The 8,625-nt window shown below is 44.0% G+C and overlaps 1 protein-coding gene across 1 annotated transcript in view; it reads left to right on the top strand.

The window, feature by feature from the left end:
• CDCP1 (CUB domain containing protein 1) overlaps positions 1–8,625 on the top strand; it is a 54,815-nt gene that overhangs the window by 440 nt on the left and 45,750 nt on the right. The window lies entirely within an intron of this gene.

The raw sequence follows: 8,625 nt of genomic DNA, 5'->3' as shown, positions 1-8,625 counted from the left end.
CTTGGCCGTTTCGGAGTCGGACGAGGGGGTCGGAACCAAACTCGGCTGGGGGAAGCTACTCGTGCGGGGATATCGCGAGGACGCTTTGCAGGATCTTCTTGTCGTTTGAGCGCAAAGAAGTTCCAAGTAAGGAAGGGAACACCAGGCCGGGATACTTTGGCAGTCCTGGGGTCCCCCCCGCCTTGGTTGTGCAAGCAACCCATCCGTTTCTGGTCCTTGGGGTCAGCCGCAAATCTTTAGTTTCTCTAAAACAGGTAGATCAAAACTTGAGGTAGCCCTGCTGGTCTATAGAATCATTCCAACAAAAGTAGTGCTTCCAAGACTTTGTTTTTTCAGTGCATAGTTTTGTGTGCATAGGCTGCTTTGGGCGGATTTCTTATATCTGCAGATGTGGTTCCGCGGCTTTTGTTGGGTCTTGCCACCCACCACATCCCACTAGCAGGGCTTGTCCCTTGCAGGGAGGCTCTGCCTGTCCTGTTTTGACTGTTGGAGTCTCAACCTGTTGATGCAAAGGCTGCCAAGTTAGGGCCAATCCTGTTACAGGATGGGATGTGACTGGGTGGTTAAGCAGGGGGGGCTTTCAATGCCAGACATTGCCAGTTAGAAAGGAGCCAGTCTCCTCTGCCATGGCCGGACAGTAGTGGGGTAAACGGACTAAAGGTAAGCAACTTCTGGTGTGCTTAGAGGTATGATAGAGTCTCCTGTTAAATACATTTAAGGTTGTACATTGAATCAGAGTTACCACACCCTGGTAGGCTCCACTGTTAATTTTCCATATCAACAGGACTGTCTTTATTATTTGATTTCACAGACTAATCAGTCTTTGTACTGTGTGTCCTGTTGATTATGAAATAAAGTTAACATGGTGCCTCATTGTATTATATGGTGAGATTGGGACCCCCCCCCCCGTTATATTTTTTAAAAAGAACAGATGGACTAGACTGTCAATTATTTGTTTGAACCTAATAACGTTACCTCTCTGGATCAAAATATGGTGGTAGCTATCCAGAAGATGGTACTGTTTTGAACACTGCTTACTCTCATTCTTATGTTAAGTCACCCTCAGACTAAGTGTGAGGAGTGTGTGTTGTTTCATTTGCTTAGTTTTTAGCTTTTTAATACCCATCAAAGGTACTGAACATGTCCTCCAAGAGTTAGGCTTCTTGGTAGGGCCAGCCTATCCATTAGATGCACGTAGGCCGCTGGAGGTGGAGGGACACCAAACTGGTCTAGTTGCACCCACCCACAGTGTTGGGGTCTGCTGCAACAAGCAGCTGCCACAAACAGTACCCCTGGCTCCAGTGGGCAGCCCATGGTGAGCCTGCTGCTGCAAATTGTGTGGCAAATGTCTGTTGTGATGGTTGTGACTTAGTCTTTCTTGGCATTAAAGAAATTTATTGGATAGTATTTTAATATGTACCCTTTCCCTCTCTGTGTGTGTGTGGGGGGGGAGGAAGTGGCTGCTCCCCCAAAGCATGGTGTGTGTGGGGGAGCAATGTCATTTGCCTAGGGAGCCAAAAAGCTTTGGGCTGGGCTGGCTTCTTGGTTCCTAGCTACACCATGCAGCACTTCAGGGCCTTATTCTGTCTTTATCAGCCCAAATTATTGTTGTGTGCTTGTGCTAGGTTGCATAAAGTCAAGTTGGATAAAGAAATGCACCAGACAGACACTTCTAACTTAGCCCCTTCGTGTGTAAAAATCTTCCTTGGCATACACAGCCATGGCTGGTTCTGTTTGTAATCCTGCCCTGTACACTTTGAATGACTTTCGTGTTGTGTGATGGAGAGAATGGTAGCCACGTTTGAATTGTGGGGCAGTTTAGAAGAGCCCACTGTTGGATGTACCGGTGGTAATTTCCCAGATGCTCCTTTGGGTGAAATGCTGGATGGGCTTAGTTGTATATTGCATAAACCACCAGCATGGCTTTATACTTTACTCAGCTGTCCTACTGCATTGGGAGAGAGGGAAGCTGAGCCCACTGATTACATCAAACATCATTTGTAGAGAAGCCGATCTCCCATCATCACACCACTGGCTAAGAAAGTCTTTGGATGCACTTTCAGCAACCCTGATGCATGTAGAGTGGCTCCAACACACATGGTGTCTCATGAAGTATTTGCTCTCTGATGCATGTAGAGTGGCTCCAACACACACATGTTTCACGAAGCATTTGCTCCATGAAGGCATCAGAGCTTTCAATCATGACTTTTGTGTGATCTTTCTCTCATTTGAACCAGTGAAGGATAGACGATGATGGTGCCCAGATATCAAAACACAAAGCAGCACAATTGACATAAGTGTTGGCATTCCCGTGTCCAGTTTAATTCAGAATACTTTCTAAAATAGTTTTTTTCCTGAAATAATTCAGAATACTTAGGACTGAAACTGTTTTTCTGAAAGCATTCAGAATATTCCCCCCCCCCGTTTATTAAAGCATTTATACCCCTCCTTTCTTCTTTGTTCAAGGCGGCTTACTATACTTAGAGATGAAATAGTTTTTCTGAAATAGTTCAGAATACTTAGAGGTAGAATCTTCACTCATATCTTGGGGTAGGAGAGTTGCTCTAAAAAGGAGCATCCAGCTCTGAGATCTCCTTGCAACATGTTGCAAACATTAGTCACACAACTGAGTCCACTCCTAGACCCTCTCACCCAGACAAGGCAAACCGGAAGTTGCAACTACTACTTTTGCACCACTGCTTGTCCTAATGTGAGCCCCAGAAATATATTTCAATACGCTTTACTTGCGCATTGGGAAAATTAGGTTTTGCAATACTTTGAGAGATGAAAACATCAGAATGGAGCAGGCAAAGAAGAGCCACGACTTACTGGGTTTGCATGTCCACAAACCTAAACAGAGCTGCTAAGCTTGGTTGAGTGATGCCCCCCCCCAATAAGATTTGCTTTGAAGGACTTGAGCTTCTTGTCCATATGAAAATATTTCTAGAACTAGAAATAAGAGGACAATATGAGGCTGCTTTCCAAAAAAGAAAAGGTGTGTGATGACTTCAACCTTGATTAGGGATGGGCTGCATTGTTCCAGGCGATTGTGGCTTTTCTTCAAGCAAAAGCATAGCTAAATGTTGACTAAATAGCCCCAGACGGCATTGTGATTAAGCTTTCAAACCGTTCATCCCTGCATTTCCAAAGGATGTGACTTACCTTGTGGGAAGGATTTGGACTTTATCTCTGGAAGTTCTGCTAAAGGCCATGCTGACCTGGGAGGGGGGAAAAAAGAGTTAAATATGGAAGTTCTGCTAAAGGCCATGCTGACCTAAGGCTGGGAGGGGAAAAAAAGAGTTAAATCCTTAGTATAATGCATCCAGTGCCTTGGAAACTAGTTTTATATTGTATATTTTGTACAGTGAGAGCCAGTTTGGTGTAGTGGTTAAGAACAGCGGACTCTAATCTGGAGAACTGGGTTCGATTCCCCACTCCTCCACATGAAGCTGGCTGGATGACCTTGGGCCAGTCCTCTCTGAGCTCTCCCACCCCTAAAAACAAGTCTAGCTTATCACTAGCACAATGCTAAGAGCTAGAACTTGCAGCTGCCAGGCAGTCCTTGGATCTCTTGGCCATTCTACACACAATGTCATACGATAGTTATAGTAATGATTATTTGTACAGAAATAAGCAATAAGATATTGCTAACTCTCATTAAACCAGCACAAACTAAGCCACCTGGTCACAGGCTTTCAGCCTTGAAGTGCTTCTGGATTCTTCTGGAGGTCTAGCAACTCCACATCTGCCTTAGCTGCAGTATTCTCACTTGGTATCAGTCATGCCTCTGTAACCTCAGACCTGGAGTTCTGTAATGTACTCTGTGGCTTATAAAAAGTCTGTGCACCTTTGTGGATGCAGAACGTTCTAATGTCCTTCAAGATGCATCTCGTTGGCTTTCCAACATCCTCACTTGCTGCATGTTTTATTTCCTGATTCATTAAGAGTGCTAGTAGTTGTAAAGCTGACATCCTTCCACCACCCACAGTCCAGTGCGATCCTTAAGATACTCCAGCAGTGTCATGGATGTAACATAACATCTATGTGCCACTTTAAGAATACAAGGATGTGCAGAGAAGTACTTTTGGTTGCAGTTCCTCAAATGAATACTATTGATTCCAGGAGGTTTGCCAAAATCTGAGGATGAGCATCTTCCTGAAATAATGGTGTTTCATGTGGGTGGGGGATATAAGTTCTTCGGGTTGTAAGATTAAAAAAACCACTACCCTGTTTTAAGCTTGAAAATGGGATAGTTTTCTTCTGCTAGAGTTGATTTTACGATGAAGTAACACGAAGCAGAATACCAGATTAGAATGTAGGGATAGGATCTGAGAGACTGGCTTTCGAATGCTTTATGTCATGGAGAATGATGCTGTAAAGAGGGTTGCCAGGCTCCGTGTCTGGTGACCTCTCGGAATTGCAACTGATCTCCAGACTACCGTTCTGCAGGAGAAAAGGGCAGCTTTGGAGGGTGAATGCTGTGGCACCTGCCCCCAAATCTCTAGGGATCTCCCAACCCAGAGTTGACAACCCTAGTTGCAGGGGTCATTTCGTAGAAAAAGAGGTGCAGGAGCTCATTAGCATAACTCATTAGCATAACATTTGCATATGCCACACCCCCTGACATCACGGGAAGTGTGTCAGAAGAAGGCAACACCCACCGCTCAGGCTCCACTGGACTGTTTTGGATTGCTAGCTGTTGGGGGGGGGGGAACGTGCAGATCTGTCCTCGCAGAGGAGGGAGAGCTTGTACCTGACGGAGGGCCGGGGGCGTTGGGGCTCTGCAACTTACCTGGCTACTTTGTGCTCCTCGTGGTCCGACTGAGGGCTGCTGGGAGCAGGGGGCGGGACTTGTTGCATGTGCCCGCCCCTGGGCTCCTTATTGCCGGAGCTCCGCTCCTGTGCGCTCCTGCAGGAAATGACCCCTGCCTAGTTGTAAGCCGGTTTGGGCTCCCATTGGGGGTGTAACTGTACAAATGTAACTACACAGTGGCGTGTAACTATACTGATACACAACATGATGTGAAACAGAGTATCAGTGGACTCCTTCCCTCTTACCATCCCGTGGCAAACTGGAGCCAGTAGATAGTCAGAGCAGCCACTGCCCTTGGTTGCTGCTGTCTGCATGTTGCCCACCCAGAAGTTATTTCATGGGCTTCAGTCAGTGATGGATCCCAGCAGATTCCCACCTAGGCACACTAGACTGGCCAGTACCTCTTGATACCCTAGAGAGGGACATGCTTTTTCAGTCAACCATGGTGCTCCTGTATAGTGTCAACCGTCTACAGTCACATGGTGAGGAAATATTACATGGGAAAGACTTGTGTGACAGGCCCCGTCCACATGGCTGTCAGTCATATATGCCGGGATGAATCGAAAGCAAACATGCTATTCCTGGATGCACCCATCTTATCTGTGCTCAGGAGGTACAATCGAAAGAGAATGATTCCGGGGAGTGGCCATGTTCGTCTGTTGCAGCAAAAACAAACACAAATCTTCTAGCACCTTAGAATAACCCTTATGTTATTCCAGGTTAATTTTCAAGGACTGGAGTGCCCCTTTGTCAGATGCAAGGCATTTTAGATAGGTTTGATAAAACAAAACAGTGGGGAGAAGGGGCCATGGCATACAGGAACTTCAGGTTGAAATATAATGATGTGAAATTAAAATCTAACTGAGAAAAATGGAGACCGTTCACTAGCTAGGCTAGTTGGGTAGGGAGTCCCAGATTTTGCTAAGATAATTGGCACTTAAAGTGAGATAAAAATCCCGGGTCTGGGTCAAAAGGGTGTGCACGCACACGCGGGCTTAATTATGCCAGGCAGATCTCTTAAGAAGAAGGCTCAACCTGACAGCCTTTTAAAAAATCCTCATTCATCAGAGTAAACATGTTATTTGACCGGAGTTCCTTTCATTGTGTCAGGCTGACAACTTCCTGGTCCTTCTGGGCTGCTTTTGCATGTTTGTGTTCTACTGCGCGGCACAGAAGGAACTCTAAGCTAGTGGAACGATGTCCTTTTCAATAGTAAAATGCAGGAAGAAACCTGTTTTTTGTTTATCCATTTATTAAATAAGAGTTTTGTTAATGTGACAGCCCTTCAGACTGCACGCACAGCTGATGGCTGATGTGTCTCAGCCTTCTATGGCCACAGATCCTCATAAAGATCAGATGGTGATGAAGGTGTTGAAAGCAACTTCTAGTGGCTGATTAAAGATTTCATTCCTATTGTTTTAACAGTGAAAAATAACTTTAAAAAAGAGGTGTTTTGGTAGCTGTAGCTTATTCCATTGTTGATGTTTGAAAGTTTGTCGCATAAGGAGACTGTAGTTTCCTGCTGTGTGGACTAGACCCTTTGATAGTGAAAGGAAAAGGGCAGAGTTGGAGAAGGAAAGAAAAAGGGGAGAAAAAAAGTAGAGCAAGACTTAAGAATAAAACCTTGTGTTAAGAATCCTGCATGAGATTTGGACTGTATCCTAGAATAGCCTCTCATCACTGCTTGAAGTCACAATGTTCATGAGATGGTGCCCCCCCCGTTCCCGGCCCCCAGTCCCGGCCATCCCACTGTTCCCCCCCCCCTCAGACCATTCCATTATTGGTTGCTTATGCTGTGCCTTGGCATAGTTTGTGGAGTAAGTCCAACTATTGCAACTTGGAGGAAACTCTGGCTTCATTAAAAACTCCTACAGAATTGCCAGTGTGAGACTATTCCACTACATAGCACTTGGACTGTTTATAACTTGTGGATAAGGTCCTCTGAATTTTGTATTTGTATTTATTTTCTATATGGAGATGATTTGATGTTGTATAGAATGTTGCAGTTAAGTTTGTAGTTCTGTGTACTGTCTCTTTAAATCCTGATTGCTTAGTGCCTATGAGCACGCTAATACGAAAGCTGTCACTGCCAGCTTTCGGAGGAGTTCAAGTGAATACGTCAAATATAGTTTGCATAGTAAAGTTGGCTTAGAATAATATCGAAGACACTGAGATTAATGTAATAATATTTTAATGCATATCAGTTTGTTTACAGTTCTGATACTTTGTTCTTGGCATTTTTTCGTTCTTGGCTCAGTCCCACCTGGAGTTTGGCAACCTGAGCCAAATGGTGTCTGGAAACTGTGCAAGAGGGCCCAGACTGCCTGCTTGAGAAATCTCCTCTTTTAGTGGGAAAAGTAAACGATAGTAGATTGCTGCCATGTGTTTTCTCATTAACTTAATGAGAAAAACTAGGTGGGGCAGTCTCTGCACTGTAGGCTAGGACTTACAGTAGAACGTGCATTTTGCTTCTCTGTACATTTCCCTTTCCAAGTATTTACATTTTATACCACGCAGGTTTGTCTGTGGCCCAGTTCAGTGTTTTACTTCATCATCCTGACCAGTGTTCCCTCTAAGCTGAGTTAGTTTTTAGCCTCCAGCTCACATATTTTTGTCTTGGCTCAGGAAGGATGGCTCCAGAGCAGACTAATTTGTGCAGTAGCCAAATCGCTTACTCACAAAGTAGAATTTTTGCTCACAAGACTGCGTAGCTTAGAGGGAACATTAATCCTGACATACTTTATTTGGAAAAAAACAACAGTCTGCTGACCAGTGGATGTGAGCTTTCAGATGTTTCAATGTTGTTGTTTTTTCTCAGTCTCCCTAGGGGGAGGTTTTTATTGGTTTTTTAGCAGACTACAAAACTACAACAGAAAATATAGGGAAGGGAACTACAACTAGGGGAAACAGAAGAGAAACCCACAACTAACTAAAAACCCAAGAGTAGGAGATCAATATCTCAGTTTATCATCATGCTATTTTCAAAAAACAATCAATAATACAATGAATTTAGTTGGTTATGCTAGATTATTATTATTTTACCATCTTTTTAACTGTTTATAGAGATCCCCAGAGCATCCCCAAGTTATTTCAACATTTTTTTCAGGCACACATCAGAGTCCTTCAGCCCTTAATTTGTTCTTATATTTTCTAATCCTCAGTTTATATAGGCCTTTGGGGGCAGCCGCCCCCTTTTCTGAAGGGGAGTCCTCGTCCAAAGTCCCCGAGCCCAACTCACCATCAGATTTGCTTTCTTTTTTCCTTCCCTTTGCCTTCCTCTGGTTCCCCAAGCTGTGTTCACAGAAATTCCCGTGCTTTGAAAACAGAGTCAATCTTTTCTTTTTTATCATGGAACTTAAAAACAACGTCTTCTGGGATTACCCATCTGTAACTGATAGAATTTGTTTGTAAGAAAAGGATTAATTCTTTATAGTTCTTTCTCCTCTGTCTTATATCAAATGGAATGTCTTTTAAAATCCTGATATTATTGTCCCCAATTTTCAAGGGTGTTCCCTTTCAAAATAGCATCTCTCACATTTCTCTTCGAGAATCTGACCACTATTTCCCCAGGCAGATTATTTTTCTTGATGTATGATGAATAAGATCTGTAGACCACATCCATCTCACTGCAAAGATACTCTGCTGTTAAATCTGTCATTTGGGCTATTGCTTCACTCAGCCATTGCTTCAAATTCTCTCCTCTAAATTCTGAGACCCCTTGGAACCGAAGGACCAAATTTGCTTTATCCATTTGTAGCTGTAAGAGTTTTGTCTCTTCTGTAGCTTGCCTCATTTCTAGCTTTTGCATCTTT

The sequence above is a fragment of the Gekko japonicus genome, unplaced genomic scaffold, assembly GCF_001447785.1.
Source record: "Gekko japonicus isolate JY-2015 unplaced genomic scaffold, Gekko_japonicus_V1.1 scaffold1504, whole genome shotgun sequence".
NCBI lineage: Eukaryota > Metazoa > Chordata > Lepidosauria > Squamata > Gekkonidae > Gekko > Gekko japonicus.
This window is presented reverse-complemented; position numbering and strand designations above follow the sequence as displayed.